This window comes from Danio rerio, chromosome 19, assembly GCF_052040795.2.
Source record: "Danio rerio strain M-AB ecotype USA chromosome 19, GRCz13ab, whole genome shotgun sequence".
In the NCBI taxonomy this organism is placed as follows: Eukaryota; Metazoa; Chordata; class Actinopteri; order Cypriniformes; family Danionidae; genus Danio; species Danio rerio.
Window position 1 is genome coordinate 30,596,364 of NC_141039.2, and position 27,099 is coordinate 30,623,462.

Here is a 27,099-nt window from a genome sequence, read left to right on the forward strand (position 1 = left end):
AAATGCGCTTATGTAGAATGATTGTTTGTGTGGTCCGGGCAGACTGTCAGTCTATGCATTATTGATGGGATGTATTCAGTGAAGGTGGTGACAAGTGAGTATCTTATTGAGTAAATAACTTATTATTGAGCCTTTCACTCAGCTGATGTATTCAGACATTTATTCATTGTTGAGTGAAAAGTCGCGGGCTGAATTTAAAACAGCATATCACTCTTATTGTTTCTGCAATATACATTTTTGTTTAAATAAACAACTAGAGTAGTTTACAGTAAAAAAAAAAAAAAAAAAAAAAAACAATATATATATATATATATATATATATATATATATATATATATATATATAAAAATATATATATTTATTTATTTATTGGATTTTCTAATTTCTTTTTAAAAAATAAGTGGTTGCAAACAAATTTAAATGGGCTGAATTTAAACAAACAAATTAAGTTGATCATTACTAGATTTATTTTGAGTTAAAAACAGCTCACATTAGTTGTTTGCAACCACTTAACTTTAAAAGGTAGTAAATCCAATGAATATTTTTTCCCCAGTGTAGCAGTGTGAATTTGGACCATGTCTTTATGAGTTTGATATTATTATAAGTAATGTTATTCACACTATATGCCATAGAATGATGTTATAAAAAATAGTTACAGTATGATAGTAGGCAGGTGAAGATGCAGCATTTGTTTTTATGAATGAGTAATTGAATTATTCACTCAACTGATCTGAAAAAAATATTTTTGAAATTAAATTAAATAATTAACTGGCATTGTGACCATTTATAAAAATAGGTAAAAGAAAATTATAAAATTTAGTTTAGAGTGGTGTCAGGAACACAATTTATCCAAAGAAATTAGTCAAAATGCATTTTTCTTAAAGTGGAAGTTTCTATTCTCATATATCTCTTGCTGTTGCTCAAAATTTAAAGGTGCAGTATGTAAGCTTGACACCCAGTGGTTGAACTAGGTGTTGCATTCCTGGATCAAAACAAATGCAAGCGCAGGTTGCCAGATTGAGAACCAAGAGGAGAAAGTTTGAGGATTGAGCCTTAAAGCTGATTTAAACTGTTGTTGTTCTTAAATTGTTCTAAATAAAAACACTGCCACACGATAGAAGGAACATTTTCCATATTAAAAGGAGATTTTGTTCTAACCACACCTCGACTTGATATATTAGAAATGGTTCTATTTCTTGCAGCTGAACAACAAAAAACTGACAATGATCACCTAAGGTACAAAGAAAGTAGCAGCAAATAGTTCACCTCAGATCTTAAAAAAAAAAAATGTTTGAAATTGAACTTTAGAACTGTAACCAACACATAAGTGATTCAGCATGTACATTTACTAATGTTAAAGATGTTTAATATGTACTGTGTTAGTTAGATCTTACCATTTGGTGAGTGAGTGTATATTCTGTGCTTCTAAATGGCTGTATTTAAGTTTCTGTCATGTTTTGTCTAGTGCAAACAGCCAAACTGCTTATCAAATCTCATCATGTTGTGTGTTGTTAGGACACAGGGTTATAATGTAACCTTCTCACCAAATAGTTACATTCGTAATATTGATATTATTTGCTAATTAATAACTTCATGTGTAACTCTGGATCTGCGTCTCATTTCTAAGTGTGGTACTGTCCACGAGTGGTTGCATTCCGGTTGCGGATGCATGCTTTGAGAGCATTTCTGACTGAATGAATGAAATACTCAGTTTTCCACCAAGGCAACCCAGGGTGCTGAAATGTAATTGGCTAAAGTGGCAGTGGGCGTTTTAAAAGTACCAAAACAAAGACAGCGTTGCGGCACGTAACAGAGATTTTCAAAGCAGAATAACTGACTTCAGCATTGTACATTCAGATGACCAAGAATGTTCACTTGGCATGTTTATTAAATATCACATAATATGGTATTTTTATGCTTTAGAAGAGTCCACCTTTAATAAAAAAAAATTAAAATATTTAAAATATTTCAGCACATGAAACTTTTTTTAAGTGTTTAAGAAAAAGCTTATTCCCTCACCAATAAATTATTGGAGACGTTGATGTGTTAAAAAAAGAAAAATCATCAATAAAAAGTAGAAAAAAAAGCCTCATTGCGTTTATCAATACATTTTCTACTCATTTATGAATACACATTAAGGAATAATTCACAAATGAAAAAATGAAAAAAATCAAAAATAAATTAAAATCCACTGCTTACTCTCTTGAGTAGTTCCAAACGTTTAAATCTCAGACACAAAAGAAAGTGAAAAACAAATACTATGAAAGTCAATGTTACAGGTTGGCCTTTTTTTTTTTTTTTTTTTTTTTTACATCTTCTGTTTTGTTCAGGAAGGGTAAATGATCACAGGATTTTTATAAAAAAAAAAAAAAAAAAATTGGTGAGGTCTCTTTCAATAATGTGACAGTTTATTTTTACAGTATTCAAAGTACTATAGGATTGTCCCATTTTATGCATCAACAAAAAAGCTCAACCAAGCTTAGTCAAATAAAACTGAATCTGACATGCATGAGTATAACCGCTAAAATGTAAAAGTCTCAAGCAGTGAGTATTAGCATAATGACTGAGTATATTCTTAGTGTCGCAAACATGCATAGCGTTGGTGCACCTCAAGAAAAGAAGTAAAAAATGGTGAAACACAGGGTTGCATATTTTTCAAAATGGCAAACAATCTATAACAGAGACACCTACATTAGGAGAAAAGGCTAGTAGCATTTACACGGTTCCCCATGGGGCCCTCTGTGTGTGCAGAGTTAACGATAGGATCTGTCTTCATCAGGGTCTCTGCATTTTGCCGGCTCTGGAAGGAGTGCTCTGGACCGCTTGCTTCTGTTTACGCAACAATATATGTATGGAAATTGATGGAAAATTTGGCTGGCTGCTGAAACCTGAAAGGTAAAGGCCATGAGTTAGTGACTTTAAATAATGTTTGCTCGCACACAGGAGGACAGGTATAAATGCATCGGGACTCCAACGCTGCACATGCAAGACTGTACACATCTCATGCTTGCATTTTGTTTGAAGAAGGGCAATAAATAAATAAATAAATACCACAAGGGGCCAAAAGTACCACGAGACTTTGAGTAGAGCCAACTGCTATGACAATTAAGTCTGCTGATTTGTATTACGACAAAAATTGAAGGAAAAGTGCATAAAACATGCAAATTTCTTAAAATATGTATTTAATGTATTTCTTAAAATATGTATCTGATGTATTTAAAAAAAATATATGTACATATCATACAAATACATATAAATACAAACATATATAGTGTGTGATATTTTAGAAAATGTGATGTATCATATAAAGAATCATATGTACATTTAAATATTTCAAAAACATTATTTTCAACATTTCATTTATTCATTCATTTTCCTTCGACTCAGCCCCTTTATTTATCAAGGGTCGCCACAGCAAAATGAACCGCCAACTTATCCAGCTAATGTTTTACACAGTGGACACTTTTCCAGCTGCAACCCAGAACTGGAAAACACCCATACACTCTCATATTCACACACAGACATTACGGTCAAGTTTATTCAAAAAACCCTATTAATTAAAATTATGATATTATAATAATATTATTAATTCTCATAATAAATGATTGTCAAACTACTTGATTTTATTTTCAAAATGTTCAACTATAATATATTTTAAAAACTGAAATATAGCATGTTTTATTAATTGATTATTTCATTTATAAATTAATTAAATCTGCTTTCATTCATTCATTCTTTTTCTTTTCGGTTTAGTCCCTTTATTAATCTTTGGTGGAATGAACCACCAACTTATCCAGCATATATTTTACGCAGCGGATGCCCTTCAAGCTGCAACCCATCCCTGGGAAACATCCATACACACTCATTCACACAAGTACACTACAGTCAGTTTAGCTTACCCAATTCACCTAAACTACATGCCTTTGAACCGTGAGGGAAAGCGGAGCACCCAGAGGAAACCCACGCAAACGCGGGGAGAACATGCAAACTCCACACAGAAACCCCAACTGACCCAACCGAAGCTCGAACCAGCGACCTTCTTGCTGAGGCGAACATACTACCCACTGCGCCACCGTGTAGCCTTAAATCTGCTTTCATGTAATAGTATATAACATTTCTAAATATAGTATTTAAAAGCAATGTTTTGTTTTCAAAGGAAGATGCAGGATCATTACTAAAGACTATAGAATACACAAAACATGTCACTTGTATAGTTTTCAATGGGGAAAACTGTAACAGTCAATATGGTGAATGAAACGTCACCTTGGAATTAAGGTTCTATCTGACATTTTTGTCAAAATTGAGTTATTGACATATTCTAATTAAATGACAACTTATTTACATTATGGCACATTTTTTATAAGTTGTTTACATTTTAAGACTTTTTATTTAAAAAAACAAATGTTACACACATACTGTTTGCTATGGAATGCAAAACATTGAAGCTCAATATCTCAAAATCATTCAGAATGCAGATAGAACCTTATAATTGACGAGGAGCCAATCAGCAATGGCAATAAACTGATGTTTCTCTGTGGATAAGCTCGGACCAGACATGTGTTTTCATAACAGTTTTTTTGTGGTGATTACATGCTGAAATCTCAGCGAATACTTGCTTCACGGACACAAGAAATATATCCACATAAAGCTTGAAATTTGCTTTAAAGGAAACATAGTTTACCCCTTTTTAAAGATTTAATAATAATATTATGGTTCCTCTGAGTGTGCCAGACTAGGTTCAGTTAAAAACACAGTTCAGACGTTTTTATTATAATGTGTTAAAAGAGTTATTTTGGGGACGCGTACACCGGTCGCTGTTTTAGGGGTGCTTAAACATGAAAATTAGTTTCGACTTCCTGCCCAACGTAACAAGGGGGCTGAACCAAGAACTCCCCCGCTCTGTGTTAACCCTCAAACATGTAAACAAAGAGTCGCTTTCATTTCTACAGGAGACTAGATATTAGGACCAAGTTGTGAATTACTTCAGAAAGCAGCGCGATCAGACAATCATCATTCAGAAGATGATACACAGTGCACAACAACCATAAATAAGGTTGGTTTCGTGATCTTGTTCTTTTCGAGTCAGCATTAGCTCAGGCAACCTGCACTGCAAAAAAAAAATATTTTCTTACTTAGATTTTTTTTTCTTGTTTCCTGTCCAAATATATAAAAATTCTGCAATTAAGAAGAATTTTCTAGACAAGCAAAACACATTGTCTCGTTTTAAGAAACAATATGCCAAATTTAAGTGAGTTTTTCTTTAAAACAAGCAAAATAATCTGCCAATGGGGTAAGCAAAATAATCTTATGTCAAAAGGAAAAACAAGATTATTTTGCTTACCTCAAGACAAAAAATCTATGCAAGAAAAGCATTTTTTGCAGTGGTTTAGAAACAAAACGTATGAGACATTTGTTGTATAATTTTACAAATATTTACAAATATGTGATGTAATAAGCTTGGGAAACAGTTTTTGAGAATTTGATGTTTCCTCATTCAGACAGAATGCCAGAGAATACTGCCCTGAAGGTGTTTCAAAGATGGCCACTGAATGAAATGACTTGCGTTAAAGAGACTTTGTCATTATGTACATAAAACTTTTTTTTTTATCTCTCTCAAGGTACGTCTCTACTTAATTTGTTCCATTAAAAATAAAATCCTACATTTTTAAACATAAAGTTTTACTTGACAAAACAAATATCTTTAAAACTAACACTTTGTGATCCAAAGCTGTTCATTTAGAGTTCAGTGGGGGGAAAAAAGCGATCACTAAGTCTGCTGCACCAATCGACTGAAAGATACTTTGAACAGCATGTGTTTCTGTGGAACATCCCTCTTCTCCCAGTTGCCCTCCAACCATTCGTTTTTATAGTCAGCACAGAAACCTGAACATCGCTTATGGGCATGCCGGGAAAATGAAATGCAATACAACGAAGAAGCGCAAAAAAAAAAAAGAGAGAGGAGGGGTACAAATTGAGAAAGATTCAAATGACTAGAACGTCTATAGCTGATGGCAAGGTCATCTATGTTTATAAAAACATAAATTACACATATTTAATTTAGTGAAGACAGAAATTGTGAGTTTGAATTGAGACCATGTGTCCCCCTAAGCAGTCTGATAAATAGAGCAGTTGAGAGCTGAGGCTGACTTGGAGGACTTGTTCATTAATTCTTCTCCTGGTCTTAATTGGAGCCCAGTAGGACTTCTGTTTTAAAGCAGCGCTAGCCCTCAGACAACACGCAGAGCGAGCCAGACAAAGAAGCCGGCAGAACAAAGCCAGATTCCAAATCTGCTACTGCATATTTGCTGCAGGCAAGTCGAGACGAGACGGCCTGGACCCTCTTTTGCGCTGTTTGATTTCATCATTTTTTATTGTACTACAAGTTGAGATACTTAAATCTCCTTTGTTCATCTCGTCCTTCTTTGAGTTCATAAAAATGAGAAAAACATGTTGAAAAGAAGCAAAAAAGATGCAGACTAAAAAGTATGATGCACAATTGGATTTTGAATACCCATTGAACCAAAGTGTTTATCCTAGACAAGAAGTGTCTAAAATGATGAGTTAATCTCTACTTTTACTCACAATCATGCCATCTGACTGTTATAAGTTATAATGTAGCTATATTTCTGTTAAAAAGTATCAAAAGTCAGGATTTAAACTCACATATAAGTCAAAAACTTCAATTACAAGACAAGTTGAGGTTCTGCTGTTAAGTCAGTTTAGTGTTGATTCAGTTTAGTTCAATAATATTGAACATTTAATTTAAACAAAAGATCATAAACACCAATTTATCAGAAACTACTTAACAGATTTGTTCAAAATCAGAAAGCCATTCAACAAGAAAACAAGTGATTAATTAATGATTGCTGTAAATTAATGATTTATTAAATCTTTGGATGGGCGGCAAGGTGGCTCAGTGGTTAGTACTGTCGCCTTACAGAAAGAAGGCATTTCTCTGTGGAGTTCAGATGTTCTTGTGTTTGCGTAGGTTTTCTCCGGTCCTCTGATTTCCACCACAGTCCAAAGATATGAATTGGATTAATTAAACTGGCCGGGGTTGCGGCTGGAAGGACATCCACTGTGTAAAACATATCCCGAAATAGTTGGTGGTTTATTCCCCTGGGGTCACCGTTGATAAATAAAGGGACTCAGCTGAAGGAGAATGAATGAATCTTTGGGTCCACTGACTTGTTCAAAAACTGATTTGTCATGTTATTGGCACAAACTTGTTCATATATCAGGCAAATGTTTTGTTTATTAAGGATTGAAACATTGTTCTGGTTTGATTATGTTAAAGACACAGTGTGTTATTTTTTGCTGCTAGATGGCTGGATTCATAACAAACAAATGTGTGGTTTATTGATGCTGTGAGTGTGAAATCGTGGGGATTGTGGTCTTCATTACATCCTATGATGTTTAAGTGAGCTGAAGTTTTCAAAACTTATTTTCTTTTACTTATTAAACTTAGTAGTAGTAGTATAAACCTGAAAGCCATTAAAGCAAAATGAGCGAGTTGATATTAAAGACAAACAAAACATGGCATTTTATTATACAACATCTACCAATTTGGGGCGAAGCAGTGGCGAAGTAGGTAGTCCTGTCGCCTAACAGCAAGAAGGTCGCTGGGTCGCTGGTTTGAGCCTCAGCTCAGTTGGCGTTTCTGTGTGGAGTTTGCATGTTCTCCCTGCGTTCGCGTGGGTTTCCTCCGGGTGCTCTGGTTTCCCCCACAGTCCAAACACATGCGTTACAGGTGAATTGGGTAGGCTAAATTGTCCGTAGTGTATGAGTGTGTGTGCGAATGTGCATGTGGAAGTTTCCCAGAGATGGGTTGCAGCTGGAAGGACATCAGCTGCATAAAAACTTGCTGGATAAATTGGCGGTGCATTCTGCTGTGGCGACCCTGGATTAATAAAGGGACTAAGCCGGCAAGAAAATGATTGAATGAATGGATCTACCAATTTGGGTTCTTTCTGTTGGGATCATGTGGGGAAGCAACAGCGCTGATTTATCACACTAAATACATTTTAAGGTTCTGTTATAATGCTGGTCTGTGCAGTCTAGGCACAATATATTTAAGTGCCTTTGTTGTTTCACTGTTTTCTATTAAACCAAACCAGATATTGAGGATATATGAGGCCATTAGCATGACGACAAAGTACACAGTCTGTGTAACTAGTTCAAACTGCTTATTTCTTTTAATTTGAACTTTCTTCAAAACATTTGGAAAACATTCATTCATTCTTTTTTTTTGGCTTAGTCCCATTATTCATCAGGGATCGCCACAGCAAAATAAACCGCCAACTTGTCCAGCTTATGTTTTTACGCAGCGGATTCCCTTCTAGCCGCAACCCATGGGAAACACCCTTACACTCTTGCTGAAGGAAACCTAAGTGAACACGGCGAGAACATGCAAACTCCTCACAGAAATGCCAACTGACCCAGCCGGGGCTTGAGTAAATATATATATATGTATATATATATATGTATATATATATATATATATATATATATATATATATATATATATATATATATATATATATATATATATATATATATATATATATTGTGCATTTAACCATGTCTAATCAGTGCTTAAAATGATTGACCAATTGCCGCCGTTTTACATAAGGGTGCTTTCACAATTAGACTTTTGTTTCAGAACCTGTCTTGTTTGCCCAGTTAGCAATTCGTTTGGCATATGTGAATCCAGCAATCACACTCGGCCAAAACAATTGATCTGAGATAGCCTGAATGAGGTGGTCTTGGCTCTATGAAAGAAACTCTGGAGCGGATCGATTGTAGTGGGAAATTGATACGATTCAAGCCCGGCTATATCACAGTGTTTTATGGATATGTAATAGGCATAGGCCTATATGAAGAGAGATATATGAGTAGGGCGGGAGGTCATTCCAAACATCCCAAGTCTCCCAGAAGTTGCGGGAGTCTCCCGCAAATGCACAGAGACTCCTGGATACCCGCAAACAAGTGATAATTTCCCAGAAATCACATGCCTCCATCCCGGTCCTGAAATATGTCGCACACCCTTCTCACCCCTCCCCACCGCATCCCTCCTCGGTCTTCAGACACGCAGACACGTCGCACCCACCCTGTCAAACACCACCAAACCACCAGCCCGCGACCCAGTTTTAAAAAATAATTACTAAATATCAGACTCCAGAGAAGACTCCAGACTTCACAGATATCTCCATGTACAGTACATGTTTTGATCAGGTAAAAAAATGAAGAGTTGGTTATAAAATAAAATAAAATATAGTAAAATAAAGTAAAATAAAGTAAAATAAATAAATAAATTCTTTTTCTTTTCGGCTTAGTCGCTTTAGTAATCTGGGGTCGCCACAGCAGAAAGAATCAACTTATTTAGCATATGTTTTATGCAGCGGATGCCCAGTTGCAACCCATCACTTGGAAACATCCATACACACTCATTCTCACACTTGTGCCAATTAAGCTGTGGGGGAAACCGAAGCAACCGGAGGAAACCCACGCAAACATGCAAACTCCACACAGAAATGCCAACTGACCCAGTCGGGGCTGTAACTAGTGACCTTCTTACTGCATATCGATTGTGCTACCAACTGGGCCACCATGCTGCCCTAAATAAACAGAGAAAATAAATAAGATAAATAAAATCAAATAAATAGCAAGTGTTGTAGAAGATGCATTTTGATCATCTTAAACATTAGTTTGTCACTAATTATTTTCTAAAAAGGAAACGTTTGATCCCTGTAGCGCCACTGTCAGCCTGATTTTAACAAACCCTAATGACATTTTAAAAATACCTCCCTCAGTTTTAAGTTTAGATGGTCTGCTCCGCCTCGTTCATTTTATAGCAGAAAGTCTTTGAAAATCTTAACAATAACAACAGAGGATCAATGCTATGCATATCAACCCCTTCTTGAATGTCATCCCTGTTCTCAGAGCTCAAAACAAGTCAGCATCCTCCCAGCTACTTCAACAGAGTCTACTACATAACAGCCTCAAATGAAAATAAGCTCGGTGATTAGCCTTCCAAACTCATTTTGTCTGTTTACAATGCACTGGTGTTGTGCCGGGCCAAACCAAAGGCCACACTGTTAGAGTCACATGGACCCATGAATGCCGGAGTCCGCACAAAGACAGAACGCATCACAGTCCGCTCTTTCTTTCTCTTCCGTCACCAAGCCATTCTCTGGACTATGCCACACACAACCGGGGATTGTTCATGGATGGGGCTAAAGAACAAAATTTACACGAGAAACAAAACCCGAGCTGTGTGCTGCCTTTACACAAGCTGAGCGAGACTAACAGACCCCCTTTTGAGAAGACAGGGAGCTTCCAGTGGATCGGGTTCACGGAGGTTGCGAGTCCTCGGGCATAGAGGGGTCCTCTGCTAATGTTTTGAGGTGGTCATATAGTAAGACGGTCACGCAGGCATGCTGAGAGAATGGTGTTATTTACAAGCACACACTGTCCTCTGTTGTCTCCTACACACTCTGGCAGTGGCCCCAGGACAAGGGCGACTGGTAAACATACTACAGGGCTCGTACAACAAAGACTTGCCGCAGTGAAGAGTTATGTTGGCTGACCGGCCATAAACTTAATGAAGAGATTAGCGTGGTGCCATGGACACAAATGCAGATCATGAGGTCTCGTCGGCGGGACAGTGGGCGATTGTCATTGCCTTTTTTATCGTATTCATCATCACGTCGTAAGTTCGTCACTGGAGTCCACAGCATGGCAGTTGTAAACACAAATGTTTTTGTCAGTTTCAACAGCTCTTTTATTATGAGCAGTGATATTCTCAGTATTTTAATCATAACCATGAGACTTTGAGTGCAGCTGGTTAAGGGTCAATGACAAATAAGTGTGTTGACTTGTATTCAAGATCAAAAAAAGGGGAACATCTTTAAGTGTAATTTGAAACATGCGCTAATTTCATATCAATATACTCTTTGTGCTCATGCCAGATTCATATGATTTAGTAAAACTTTGATAGTATTTCAGGGCATGTTTTTGCCACTCAATGACAGTTTTATGACTCCAAAAAGTCATGAGGGAATTGTACTTTGTATCGTAAGAGCGAAAACATTATAATTAGAATGTATAATTACACTCCTGTTTGTTATTTGCCTATTTATTTATTTGGTACACTATATGTATGTATGTATGTATGTATGTATGTATGTATGGCCTCTAGATTACTCTTATTTTAACTACATAACACCTGTAAAACATGACAATGTCTTGATTTTTTAATAATTTAATTAGGAAAGTAAGGACTGACTTTGCTTAGACAAAAGTCTTGTCACTTAACAAAAATAATGTAGAGCATAGAATATAAAGTCATGGTGCATTGGAAAAAGAATGAATATTGTGTTTGATTCCCATGAGCATGGACGACTGCATACATACATCTCTGCAATGACTGAAATAACTTATTAATAAAGTCATCTGGAATGGCAAAGAAAGTTTTCTTACAGGACTCCCAGAGTTCATAAAGACTCTTTGGATTCATCTTCAATACCTCCTCCTTGATCTTACCCCAGACATGCTCAATGATGTTCATGTCTGGTGACAAGGCTGGCCAATCCTAGTATCTTGACCTTCTTTGCTTTCAGGAACTTTGATATGGAGGCTGAAGTATGAGGAGTGCTATCCTGCTGAAGAATGTGCCATGTTGACATGTCGATGTTGACATCCACTCTACGGATCTCTTACATACCCCCACGCTGAATGTAGGCATAAACCATGATTTTTTTTCTTTTTAATCAAACTTGATTTCTGTGAGAATATTGCATCCATGCGGGTTCCAGTAGAACTTCTGCTGTATTTGTGATGATTGGGATGCAGTTCAACAGATGATTTATTGGAAAAATACACATACAGTTGACGTCAGAATTATTACATTCCCCATCCCCCCACGTAATTAATAGACCGCTTGTTTATTTTTGCCCCAATTTCTGTTTAATGGAGAGAAGATTTTTTTCAACACATTTTTAAACATAATAGTTTTAATAACTCATTTCTAATAATTGATTTATTTTTATCTTTGCCATGATGAAAGTAAATATTATTTGACTATATATTTTTCAAGACACTTCTATGTAGCTTAAAGTGACATTTAAAGGCTTAACTAGGTTAAAAAGGTTTACTAGGTAGGCTAGGGTAAATGATCAAGTTATTGTATAATGATGGTTTGTTCTGTAGACTATAGAAAAAAAAAAAAAAAAAGCTTAAAGCGGCTAATAATTTTGTCCCTAAAAAGGTGTCTATTCTAGCCGAAATAAAACAAATAAGACTTTCTCCAGGAGAAAAAGTTATATATATATATATATATATATATATATATATATATATATATATATATATATGCTCCAAGCTCCCTTGCTGAAAAAAATAGCCACACAAGTGGAACAGATTTACATTTTCAGATTTTATTTGTATAAAACTCTAGATTATATTAGGCGGCTTTTTCTACTGTACTAGGTACTTATGTAAAAATTGTGCAATCTACTTCTTGGGTTTATATTGGACAATACTTAAGGTGTAAGAGATGGGCCAACAGTGTAATGTGTAATTACATAAATAAATAACACATGCAATTGAATGTTTTAAAAATAAAAGTATAATGTAAATATGTGTGTAAATACTAAGTGCATTATGAATAACTTAAAAGTAAGAACATAGTAATTACCACCACTTAAAATAACGTGAGACCAAAATTGCTTCAGTAAATTTGATGCAAAGAAAGAAGGAATAAAGATACAATCTCATTGGACAATGAAGCTAAACAACAGATTTTCCAGCAACCATCTTTTCTTAGATCACTTTAAAGGCTCATACCGCTCACATCCCACATGAATCAATCTAAGATAAATCATTTTTAAAAGGATTGGTGATGACGGTAGTGGCTTTCTGTGACCATAAAGCAGCCCGATGTCTTTTTTTAAAAGAAGAAGAAAAAAACATTATCGCTTTACTGTCAAACAACACATAAAGACCCAGGCAGAGAGCTGATATAAAAAAACAAGCCAAGCACAAACTTACAGAGCAGAGGTCAAAGGCTGTCAGTGCGGGACATGAAATCACAACGTGACACAAATGGACACTGGGAATCTACCTCACCACACTTACTTACAGTCCTGAAGATGCTAACCAAATTACCCAAGATGGCTAATCCATCCATCATGACCATCAGAAACCATGAATCAAGCATCCAATGACCATGGGAACGGGTCTCTGCGTCTCCACTTAGAGTGCCATGTCTCAAGATCTGTAGTCTCTTTGCGAAGTGAAAGGATTGATATGATGGATACTGGAGGAAAAATCAATACCATGAAAACAGAGAGAGCGCATCAGGACTGCATCATGAAGCATCCACTGCCGTAAATAAGCAGGTGGCACATTAGCTTTAGAGCATTACGATGCTGAGAGCCGAACGCCAACTCCCCTTCTATCGGAAGTCATTAAATCAGCTAGTCTTCTGGTATAAGTCAGGAAGTATCTGAAAGAGTGGTCCAGTGACCTGCCGCAATGACAAATGGCTGCCGTTTATAATAGAGACCTGCTATATAGATGCTCAATAAAGCAAGAGCTGCACAATGGAGTTTCTCGTGTTTTCTTCGTGCTTTGATTGTACAGAAGTGTATACTCGCAAGATATCAGTGGTGATGTATTATGAGTGAAAATCAGACGGATATCAAGGTGAGAGATAATGTCCATGAAAACTTCATCTTTCTTATCTAGGTTTGAGGGATGTGTGTGTGTGTGTGTGTGTGTCTGTGTGTGTGTGTGTGTGTGTGTGTGTGTGTGTGTATGCACTCTGATGTGTGTTTGCTGTTAAGAATGCATATTGTGAATGCTGATTGAAATCGCTGGGTCATATCTGATTGTGTTACCTATATAGGCTAAATTGAGTTATTAAAGAAAGATGCAATAAGCAGGAGTCCCAAAATACTTGCAGCGGATCAGCAGTAGGGGGCATACAGTGTATTGATCGTGGAGTTATTAAAAATGGGTGAGGTCCTATTGGTGGATGGGCACATTTGTTTTTGATTTTTTTTTTTTTACATAAAATTCACTTAATGCACCTTTTAAAAAATATATTTTTTTTAGCTGAAATCATGATCATTTGAGGTTCATAAAATTCAATACTTTATAAAATTACTGTGATGTTAATGGTACACTTTTTATGCCTTTTCATTGACATCATTATGGCTTTTTTTATATTTTTTCCTCATAGGGCATGTACATAGAGTTTTATGTTACATCTAATTTTCAAATATTTTGATATAGTATAATGAACTGAATACTATTTTTAACATACAAGAAAGTCTCCATAGCGCTTCCCTTTTTCCACATTTTTTTTATGTTACAGCCTTATTCCAAAATGGGTTAAATTAATTTATTTCCTCAAATTTCTACACACAATACCCCATAATGAAAATGTGAAAAAATATTTTTGAAATTGTTGCAAATTTATTAAAAAAAAAAAAAAAAAAAAACCCTGAAAAATCACATGTACAGAAGTATTCACAGCTTTTGCTCAATACTTTGTTGATGCACCTTTGGCAGCAATTACAGCCTCAAGTCTTTTTGAATATGATGCCACAAGCTTGGCACAACTGTCTTTTTAAATCTTGAATTTTTGCCCATTCGTCTTTGCAGTACTTCTCAAGCTTTATCAGGTTGGGTGTGAAGTGACGGTGCACAGCCATTTTCAGATCTCTCCAGGGATGTTCAATAGGATTTAGGTCTGGGCTCTGGCTGGGCCACTCAAGGATGTTCACAGAGTTGTTGTGAAGCCACTCCACTCCACTCTGAAGCAGGTTTTCATTTAGGATGTCTCTGTACATTGCTGCATTCATCTTTCCCTCTATCCTGACTAGTCTTCCAGTTCCAGCCGCTGAAAAACATCCCCACCAACATGCTTTGCTGTAGGGATGATATTAGCCTGGTGATGATCGGTGCCTGGTTTTCTCCAAACGTATCGCCTGGCATTCACTCCAAAGAGTTCAATTTTAATCTTATCAGACCAGAGAATTTTGACATGCACTGTCAACCCTGGGACCTTGTCTTTCAAATCATGTCCAATCAACTGAATTTACCACAGGTGAACTCCAATTAAGCTGCTGATACATCTATTAAAATGATCAGAGGAAACAGAATGTACCTGAGCTCAATTTAGAGCTTCATGGCAAAGGCTGTGAATAATTATGTACATGTGATTTTTCAGCTTTTTTATTTTTGCTAAAGTTGCAACGATTTCAAAAAATCTTTTTTCACATTGTCATTATGGGGTACTGTGTGTAGAATTTTGAGGAAATAAATGAATTGTATCCATTTTGGAATAAGGCTGTAACATAAAGAAATGTGGAAAAAGTGAAGCACTATGAATACTTTCCGGATGCAACGTACGTTTAATTCATAACTTTAGAAATGGTCCTGAGTGCTGTTATGTCAGTCTGAAGTTTGATCAATCTATTTCATAAGATATCAATCTATCATCAGGAGCTACAAGTAATAATTATGTATTGCCTGTATATGTTTTTTGCACTCTTCATCCCCTCAAAAGACTCTCAAGGTTCATAAAGGTATAGACAGCAGTATTTCATGAATCACAAATGACCATGGTTAAGCTAAAAATCTTCTTTAAAGATTTTTAAAAATCTTCTTCTTATACTGGAGGAATAAGCTAAACAAAATCAACATATTGGATGGCCTGGGGGTGAGTAAATTATCAAAAAACAGAGATAGACAAAACTGCATTTGACTGCATTAGTAATTACAATTTTACGTCAAAAATGTTTGAATTGCCAAAAAGGAAGAAAAAAACACACACACACACACACACACACACACACACACACACACACACACACACACACACACACACACACACACACACACACACACACACACACACACACACAGTCACTTCCATCCACATCATTTTATATGCAAATTTTCCTGCCTGCCTAGTAGCAGCCCTTTTGTTTGTAAACATGGTGAAATCAATTTAAACCATAGAAAAATTAAATAAAAGTTGGTTTAAGGATTAAGTTTCAGTAAAAAGTTTAAGTATCACTTCTCACTATTAACTTGTGGTTTATTACCTGCCTGTACTCAAGACACTGGCTGCGTATTAGTACTCATGAAATATTCTTTATGATAGTATTATATATTCCTAATCCTACCAATAACAAATCACATCTATTAACATTATTACTAATTAGCAGCAAATTAACAGTTTATTGAGAGAGAAGTTTGGTTTGTTAATAGTGAGAATTGAGTTTGAGCTCAAGCCAACAAGAATAAGTATTTTACATAATAAATAGACAATATGCAGTTTTTAAATAATACATTTAAATATAATATAATATAATATAATATAATATAATATAATATAATATAATATAATATAATATAATATAATATAATATAAAATAATATAACAAAAAAGATAATAAAACATAATATAATATAATAATTTTAAATGAAAAAATTAATTTAAAAGAAAGTTTTAGTAACATTGTGTCTACACGGTAAAAAGTGATTATTTACTTAAAAATGTGAAAAAACATGTTGCCTTTAAAGCGACCCATTGACTTTACTTTAAAAAAAGTGAGTAAACCAATCCTAACTTGAAACTGTGAAAGTTGATTAAACTTAATTGTTATAATTATGCACATAGTTCATTTACATAAAGATAACAGGTTCTCAGATTTCAAATTTACCTTGATTTGTATTTCATTGCAAACAATATGCCAAAATATGTCATGTTTCGTCTGGTCATCTTCATTTCATTTGTAAATATACATCATATCATTAACTAAGTTAGGATAGGCACAGTTAGTGATGGTTATTATGATTTGGTACAAAAGCAGCATCCAAGAAAGGTTTAGTCCTTTTAGAGCAAAGATGTGCAGAGGATTGAAAGTTTGCACATAAATCCATGATACAATTATTAAAATGTTTAAAAACAATGCTTCCCAAAGAAAGATATGTAAAAAAGTTGGATATTTCACCTTCAACAGTGCAAAATTAGAGATTCAAGGAATAATGAAGAAATTTCAGCTGGTAAAAGACAAGGTTGTCAATCCCTCAGATTGCACTGCATCATGAGTAATCATTTATCTACTGTATAAGCCACATGGGCTCAGGACCTGAGCACATTGTGGTCCTTTGTGGTCCTTTATCAAGTACCACAATACGTAGTTACATCCACAAAGACCAGTTAAAACTGTACTTTGCCAAAAAGAAGCCCTTTGTTAACAGTGTCCAGAAGCACCATCAACTCCTCTGGGCCCGAAGCCATCTGGGATGGACCATCAGACAGTGAAAATGTGTACTGTGGTCAGATGAATCAGTATTTCAGGTATTTTTTGGAAGAAATTGATGCTGTGCGCTCCGGACCAACGAAGAAAAAGATCATCCAATACTGTTTTAGGCAACAAGTCCAAAAGACAGGGTCTGTCATGGTATTGGGTTATGTTTGTGGCCCTGGCTAAGATAACTTGCACTTATGTGATCACACCATAAATACTGAAAAATACATAGAGATTTCAAAGCATAATGTGCTGCCTTCATTTCCAAAGACACCCATGCATATTTTAACAAGACAATGCAAAACCACAGTTTACACAAGTGAAAGAGGAAGAGGATACAGGTACTTAACTGGCCTGCCTGCCATCCCAACCTGTCTCCAATAGAGAATGTGTGGTGCATTTTAAAGTGCAAAATGCAACAACAAAGACCATATAATGCGGCTCAACTTAAGACTTGTTTTTAGAAAGAATTGGACAGAATTACACCCGAAACACTTCATCATTTGGTGTCTTCAGTGCCTAATCATCAAGTATTATGAAAAGGCAACATTACAAAGTGGTAAATGCTTTACTGTTCCACCTTTTTTTTTAATGTGTTGCAAAAACCAAAATTGAATTACGTGTTTATTAAAAAAAAAAGTACAGTCAACAATCATTTAAAAAATAATAAATAATAAAACAATCATAAAAGCAACAGGTTTGCTTAATTATTTTAAGTAAAGTCATCTAATAATTTTTTACAGTGTATAGTTAGGGAAATGATAAATATAGATATAAGTAAGCAAATAATTTTTTAACAATCTTTTTTTTTTTTTTTTTTTTTTGCATTTTTTGATGATCAGTGAAAACACAAACTTCGGGAGAAAATGCATGTATGATTATCATGCCAGCCATTAGATAACTCTCTAAATTCTTCAAAGGTCACATACATCAAAACAAACCATCGATGGTCCATTTACATATCAATCAGATGCCCGAATGTAACAGGGCAGTTCATGGCTGAAATAAGTTAAAGATGAGGGCCAGTGTTTATGCCTCAAGTCAAAAGTCTGGCACCGCTGGTGTGTATGTATGTATGAACAGATATTTTCCTGAGGCTGTTGTGTCTCTCAGACCGATTGACAGTTGTATGACAGGGCTGGGAGTTCAAGAAAGTGCTTGAAAAGAGTGAGAGAGCTTTTCTGCCTCTTGTTTTGACAGATAGTAGTTCTTCTGTTATCTCTTTGGCTAAACCCACAGGTGTTTTCAAATGCTGCTCATGTCCTTTTCTCTATACATCAGCGGAGGCAACGGACTCCATTCCATCCCATTATGTAGCACGAGAGCCATAGTAAATTTCTCGGTATATCACTGGGTTATTATGACAATATTCATTCTCGGCTCATTCTTCTATGACTGTTTAGGACACGGCAAATGGTGGCAGTTCAAAATTAAATCATATTCCTCTCTTCATTTGGTGGGGAACATTCCCCGGTTAGGCATAATTTCGCAACGTACGATGTGCGACGTGAAAGAAAACCATTAAAAAACGTGACCCACACGGATGAACGCTATAATCACACCATAACTCAGTGGAGAGAAGGGACACAGATCATTTATTAGTGGCCTCGCTCCAGACCAAACAAATGCAACCTTCTTAATGTTTTCTATAATCTATATAAATCAACATATAGAGCTTTACAGCCGTGATCTTTTAACCTCGCCGCTTATATTCTCAATGCATTTCATCTCACTGTGAGTAATAGGAAACGCTTGGCAGATGGCCTGCTGACATCACCTTTTTCGCAAATATTATCTGAGGCAATAACTTTGAAAAATGACACAAAAATAAATACCTTGCTGTGTTGCAGCACAGAGAAAGTTATCTGTCTATAATCAACTGTGTTTTTTGGAGCGGCTCCGGAATGTGTTTGTTAAATGAACTCACGGCTATGTTTGAGGACACTGAGGTAGTCACAAACCAGCATAATATGAACCGGCTTTTCCCGAAACGTGTCCTCGTCTCACATTTGACATTCCTGTAGTAATTAGCTGAAGCAGACTGCTCTCTTCCAGAGCTTTCAGGAAGTGGTTTCGCCAGGGCTAAATATACATTAGAGTGTGTTGTTTCAGCCTAAGCAATGTAAATGAAACAGGCATTTATCAGGTGGCAAGGGATTTATGGGCACAGCTCGCACCTTCTTTAGTGGCTCTATTCCCAGCGACTGTGCCAAGCGGACACATGGAGAGAAAGGTAAATGCTGTAGCCATTTCATCAAACGCCAAATAAGTCTGAATTTAATTCAGAACTTGTTAAAAACTGGGTTTCCTTTAATTAACATGCAGTGAAGAAGGATGTGGAAAAGACGGTTAACATAGAAATCCATAGTTATCCTTGGGCAACGTCTGTAATGAAACTGATCAGGTAATTGAGATGATTCTCTATTGAATTATGTGAGAATCTTTAATTTCTAAGAATCTCAGAAAGAAATCCCTGCCTCCCACACTGATACACAACTAATGCTTTCTGGAAGATACTAGGAAAGATTTATTTGGGAACTCATGATTGTGATTTAGGATTCACCCGAATAAAATAGACTCTTCTGCTCTAAACACAATGTTCCTGGTGATGAAAACTTCCTTGTGCAATTATTGGAATGAAGACAAACGCACAACATTGTTATGAACAAGATTCATTCCAAAGAAACATTCAGATCACTATCTCCGGAAGATCAAGTTGCGCATACAGTGTTGGATTCAATAATAACCAAAAGGTTTTCGAAGCCTGAATCTGTAGAAGAAACATGCTGCAGGGTATTCCTAAAATGTTCCTGCTGCCAGATGGGACCTTCAAATATATTTAACTTTCTGTTACAATGAGGTATTGAAAGAAGTGTCCAGAAGGGAAAATTATAATAATAATAATAATTATTATAATTAGTAGTAGTAGTAGTAATAGTAGTAGTAGTAGTGTTAGTAGTACACTGAAAAAATCCTGGTTGCCTTTAATTTTTCAGCTGAATCAAATTAACCTTATGAGTCTATTGAACTTATACTATGTTAAACTGACTTAAAACCACTTGTGTGATTTTTAAATTGAGTTATATAATGAATACTGTAATAATTTAGCCTATTCAATTCAACTATACCCGCATGTCTTTAAGCTATGGGGGAAATGGAGCACCCAGAGGAAATCCACGTGAACACGGGGAGAACATGCAAACTCCACACAGAAATGCCAACTGACCCAGCCAACCAGCAACCTTCTTTCTGTTAGGCAATTGTGCCACCCATTGTGCACTGTAATGCTCCATTATTATTATTATTATTGGTAGTTGTAGTAGTAGTAGTAGTAGTAGTAATAATATTAGTAATAGTAATAGTACAAGTAATAGTAGTAGTAGTAGTGGTAGTAGTAGTAGTTGTAATTTTTATGCTGAATCAAATTAATCTTATAGGTCCATTGAACTGATTTTCTGTTTTAATATTTAAAAAAGCTTCTGTAACTTTTAAAATAAGTTAGAACATGAATAACTTAGTTTAATAAGTTATAATGACTTAAAAACTGCTGTTAGGACATATTAATCATATAGTTTTTTTTTTTTTTTTTTACAGTATAGTAATATTTAATTTCACTTAGTATTATTAATAGTATTATTAAAGGGTCACGAAACACCAAAACACATTTTTTGAGCTGTTGACAGTCGTATATGTGTCCCACACTGCTAAAAACACTATTAGGACACATATATTTCACAAAAAAGGGTTAATTGGTTGTTTTTGCGTTGATGTGAGCAAATTCGTACTTCCGGTTTGAAACTAATTTTGAAGCTTCGTCACGGCCATGAGGTCTTGGCATGTATTCCAGGGTGTAGACTGGACTTCTGTACCTGGGAGTACCTTGTGAAGTCTCTGAGTGTGCAGCATTCTTTCATGAGTAAGACTTGATTCAAACCAATCAGCGCGCTCTATTGTGTATGCGGTGCAACTTCATTAATATGCATGATAGCTTCGAAGACTGTTTTACCTGAAACAGTGTCCAGACAGCAGAGAGACGACACGTTGTGTTGGGAAAGTGGGAAAAGAAGAAAAATTGTTTGGAGATACGGGACGTCAGTGTTGCTTTTATGTGCTGCAAACGAAAGGTTTTGTTTTAATTTTTCAGCTATGGGAGCGCAACTGAACTCATGTGTGGATCAGTGCACGTGACACGCAGCAGAAATATGTTTGTATGGAATATTTTTTACTTGAGAGCTTTTCGCATCTAAAAATTGTGAAATCCGGATTTGCTGCTTGTCTCCTTTTAAAAAAGACACGGCTCTAGTTGGTGTTGATAGTCCTGTCTCTACAGATTTGGTAAGTGTGATCAGTGCCCTTTCCTTGTTCATTCCGATGGCAAAGTTATAGTTTGAATCGTCAGCAGTACTCTTTCAGTGTTTAAAAACAGACCTTAATCAAAATGATTTCTAAGCTATTTAGTTTACAGTACGTTAATATCACTACAATATCATGGGCTGAAAGATCTGTAGATGCTGCTTTCCGAATGTAAACATGTGAACACTGCAAGCAAACTATTTTCAACCGTCGTGTTGAATTTTCTATGCATTTTGTGACCGGATAGTCTACACACACAGCTTTCTGACCTACCGAGTGCATCTGAGTTACCGAGAAATGCAGAGGTTTTTTCTTTTATACGACGTGCGGTGTCAAACATTCCACCGTCATTAAACACAGTCACTGTCTTTCTCCCCTGCGTCTGTGTGTTTGTTTTTCCTCTGTGAAAATCAGCGCGTGCCTAAATGAAAAACTCCCATTTTTATTCAAATCCTTCCCTCTTTCCCTCCCCGACACTCCCACCTAAACAGAGCTAGACACACTCACTTTCCTGCCTTGTCCAAACTAGAGGTGTGAAAACACTCTGCTGAAACAGAGGGTTTTCATGAAAAATTACCCACGTTTACCACACAAAATATTAAATCACCATTGTATGTAGATAAATGTGATATTAAACTTAACATTTTATTTCAATCAATGTTGGGCTGTTATCATTATTGTACAAAAGCAAAAACACAGCAAAAAAAAATATATATATATGTATATAAATAAATAAATAAATAATTCTAAATGAGCCCAGAAAATCCCATGTGGGGCGCACATGGATGTGTTGGCTGGGTTGCATAATTGTTTGTACTTAAATATTTAAAATGTTAACAGTCAACATTATCAAATTAAATGAGTGTAGTTAACTCAAAATTTACTGAAAGTAAATTCAACTTATTTTAAAAGTTTTGAACTCAATTTGAAAGTAAGGAGTTAATTAAATGCCTCATTACCTTAACTTAAATGTAGCAAATTTACAGTACTCATATAGATTATTTTTTTAATTCAAATGGTTGCAGTCGTTTCCTCAAACGGTTTGAGTTGCCGTAACTTATTAGGCTTTACAGTACTTAGTTGGTTTGAGTTCTTTTCATTTATCGGGTTTTACTGTGCTCAAATTACTTCATTTACTCAAATAGATTAAGTTCACAGTACTCATTAGAATTAGTTTTTGAACTTAAATGGTTTGTTGCCATCAGTTTCCTCAAATGAATTGAATTACCTTATCTTTTTGGGTTTTACTGTGTATATTAGCTCCAATTCATCATTACATCTGTGTAATTTTTTGACCAACGAACAACCAATGCATTACCTGCTCTACATTTAATAAACAATAATAATAATCGGTTACATTCTGGTGTACAAAACAATATGAACGGGAATAAGTATTGCAACTTTCATTTAACAGTAAACTTTTTTAAATCTCTAAAGTATCCTGTAGTCGCCTCAAAAGCCACATACAGAATAAAACTGTACTTGATAAGATTGTGCTGCACAAAGTTCTTTGTAGAGTTTTCTTTATACGTGCACTTGTTTAATGTTCCAGGATCTTCTTGTCATGAAACCATTCTTACAGATGTTGTTTTCCTCAGAATGCTCCATTGCCAATGGCAAGACCCCAAACACACAGCTCTACACAATGATACTATAGACTGTGTAAACCCTGAGTCTAATGAGGGCATAGAAAGGCCTCGACCAAACTCTATGGACACGAGTCCGTGCACACTTCCCTCTCTCTCTCTTTTTCTTAAACCCGAACACTTCTCATCACTAAAACATTGGCCCTAAAGCCATGTAAAGCACAGTAATAAAAACACACAGAAGATCAAAATCACGTCTTGCACTTTTAAAGGCCTGGGTCACATTCTCCTCATGCGCATTTCGTTAAAATCAGAGCTAAATATTTCACACAATTCACCCTGCAATAATTATTCCAGTGTTGTTGGACTGCAAACACAATTAAATATGGATCACAGGGATTTCTGTGTGCTGTACACAGGTCCCTCTTATCAAAAACCGAATAGCTGATAGCACTGCAACCTGTGTCTTGGCTGACCTTTCTCAAGAGTTTTCAGCATTGTCCGCTGACATTTGCATTATTTAATGGCATGTTTTATTCAACTAGAACAAGACTAACAAATAACAGAGTGGGTTTAAAATGGACAGGAAGTAAAGCGGCAAGTCTGCTGCCTGGATAAGACTTCAGAGTCTCTCGCACTCTCTCTATTTCTCTCTCTTTCTTCTGCCCCGTTGCTCTAGCTGACTGACTCCAGCTGTGGAACTCCTATAGAGAGATGTGCTCTCTGACAGCTAGAGGTAACAAGAGATTTATGTGTTTTGCTATAAACCTGCAGGTGCAAATCCTGTAGATCTCACACTTTTATAGATGGACTATAAAACTGATTCATAAAGAGAAATGTTGTGCTGCATTGTGCGTTTTTTGACTGTGCCGACAATGCAACATGCTATGAGTGAGTTTAAGCAAACATACGCTGCCGAGGCAAGATGGATGTACTGCCAAATCAGGACATTGCATTCCATGATATTATATTTTTTAAATCTGGGACGTAAGCAAATATATTTAAACCTGATGTTCCTGATGCATCATGAAGAAATGGTAAAAAAAAACAACTAATATGATCTAAAAAAATGAGTATTCTGCCGAAAATAATTCAACATAAGCTGGTTTACTGGTCAGGCTTGGCAAATCTAGTCAAGCTGGTGCTCAGCTGGTTTTTGTAGTTGTGTATATATATATATATATATATATATATATATATATATATATATATATATATATATATATATATATATATATATATATATATATATATATATATACATGTATTCATACAACAGTTCTGTCTGGATCTTAAATCTGATTGGCTGATAGCCGTGATATATTTAAGTAATATCACGTGCAGCCTCTTTACCCTTTGTGTATTATTCCGCCCACATACAACCAACAACATGCAGACACTACAGTTTGACAAATATTACTGGTGTTAGACAACAAAATATACTTTTGAGGCCTTTTAGTCAAGAATATAGTTGTTTAGATTGCAGTTTATTTGCAAGAATAGTGCCTATTTTAAAATATTTACAATTTCTGAGAGACAGCTCGTCGGCGACAGTTGAATAAGCCCAGAACCGCTTAATAAGCCCTTACGCTTAGAAGATATAACAGTCTGATTTCCAACTATAGCAGATCAAATCAATATTAAACTGGTAAGCATACCTGCTAACACTTCCGTTGTTCATGGGGGTATCCCGTATTCCCGCCAACATCCCGTTTTTATTTCTTTATGAAAAATGTCCTGTAAGTTCACCCACCCCACTCTTTGGTACAGCCTGTAAACTAAACAACCCCGGGTTGCCAACTTTGGTACAGTACCTGATTGAAGCGGCCACCCAAAACCCACTGCGTCCTATCCCGGTTCTCAGCCTCAACCCCGAACACCCCCCCTCCCACGGTCTCTTGGGTTTTCAGAGACATGTTGGCAGGTTATATGATCTCTCTTTTTGTATGGTGTAGTGCTGTATTTATACCGATTTGCTTGCATATCAGGAATGTGTGTGTTGTGTTGGCAGATTGAAATATCGCAACAAATCAGCAGTCTGGTAACGTTAGAGGCCTACAGCCTCGTGCCAACGCACGCCTCCCACCAGTTCTGATATACAGTCATATCACACTGCTACAAGTGTGATATATATATATATATATACAATATACTGTATAATATATATAGAACCCTAACCATAGTTAAATTGATAATTTTATTTTATTTTATTATAATCAATTTTATTTTGATGTCCAATAAAGTCATGAAATGATATTTTGTTGATTTTAGGTTGTGTTGAAAAGTGTCCAAATTCCAATGTTTAGCCAACATCTTAAACCAACGTCATATAGACATCAAATACTGATATTTATTTGTCAGGTATGCCAACCAAAATCCAACATCTGATAGACAATATATTGGTAACGTCCACACAACGTAAAATGTAAAATCACTAGACATTGTAGTTTTGTTGTTTTTAGGTTGCGTTGGAAAGTAAGTCTGTCCAACGTTGGACAATGACATCTGCCTGTTGTTGGGTTCTGGCGTCAACCCAATTTTCATTTCCAAACAAAATGCAACATCCCACAACGTAGGGGTACAATATCAATATAATGTCATGTTGACGCCCTGTGCCTGCTGGGTGAGTATAAACCCCTACTATGTAAAACAGTTATATAGCAATACTTGGCTTAGCATGTCTGCTAGTAGCATAAAATCTAAAATCTAATCGTAGAACTAATCAGCAAGGTTAGCAGAGGACACTGCAAGAGCACAACTGTCCTTCTACAAGCCATTCATGCGTTGGTTTCTAGATTTCTGCATTCAGACAGCAGGACAGACGCAGCATCAGCTGGTGGGCTCTCAGGGCTCATAATGGAATAATGCCATGCTAACCAAATGGGGCTAATCCAGCATACGGGGCCCAAATCCTATCACCGATGTGTCAGATGTCATCAGAGCGCAAGCGAATGAAGACCCCCTGTATAGAGAGAGTAAACAGTTTACAGATGCACGCAAGGTCACACTCATGGAAAAGTCAGTGAGAGGTGTGCTTAACAGAATATTGCTGACAAGATGAGAAGCATTCACTAATGTTGCAAATCCAGCCGTTTACGCTTATATGAAACTCATGCTGTTACTTAACAGAATAGTAAGCCATACAGCTATAAATAAAAGTTGTAGCCAAAGCTGTTTGCATTTTCAGTGTGAGTAATCAAAACGACTGCAGTTTTGCACGTCTTTTTGTACGGCTTGTTTTTGTTTACAATAACTTTAAAATGTAAGAGACTAAATTGGAAGTTTAAGGTGACTCTCTGAATTAAAAGTCCTGCGGAAATTGTGTAACTCAGGCTGCCAACATCTGTATTTTTCATTCATATTGAAGAACAAACAAATAAATATATATTTCTTTCCTCAGTCACTTACTGTCTTTATTTGTTGAAGATCCATTAAACTATGCTAAATTAATTATATAAATACTTTTAAGGATTTGAGATTAAAGATTAAACAGTCCAAAGATAAGACGACAATTAAAGCTTAGTATTTTTTAGAATAAATTGTAATGAAAATAATAAAATAAAATAAATTAATAAATTAAATTTAAGTTTATTTGTACTGTAAAGCGCATAGATCACACTTTGTTTTGATGGTCCACTTGTGGAATTTAGGTTGCATTGCAACTAAGTCTCATTATATAATAAGTAGACTGTAAGATCGGGGTTAGGGTTAGTGTAAGTTGATGTGTACTTACAAAGTTTCTTATGGTCAGTTGAATGTCTGTTGAAGAAGCAGTATCAACAGATATGGACCATCAAAATAAAGTGTTACCAGCGCTTTTTACAATGATT

The 27,099-nt window shown here is 35.8% G+C and overlaps 1 long non-coding RNA gene across 1 annotated transcript in view; it reads right to left on the reverse strand.

The window, feature by feature from the left end:
- Positions 1–2,280: 2,280 nt before the first annotated feature.
- LOC147832582 (uncharacterized) overlaps positions 2,281–27,099 on the reverse strand; it is a 46,849-nt gene continuing 22,030 nt past the window's right edge. Inside the window, exon 3 of the long non-coding RNA XR_015516978.1 lies at positions 2,281–2,888. This is a non-coding gene — a long non-coding RNA (uncharacterized LOC147832582). The remainder of the gene's footprint in view (positions 2,889–27,099) is intronic.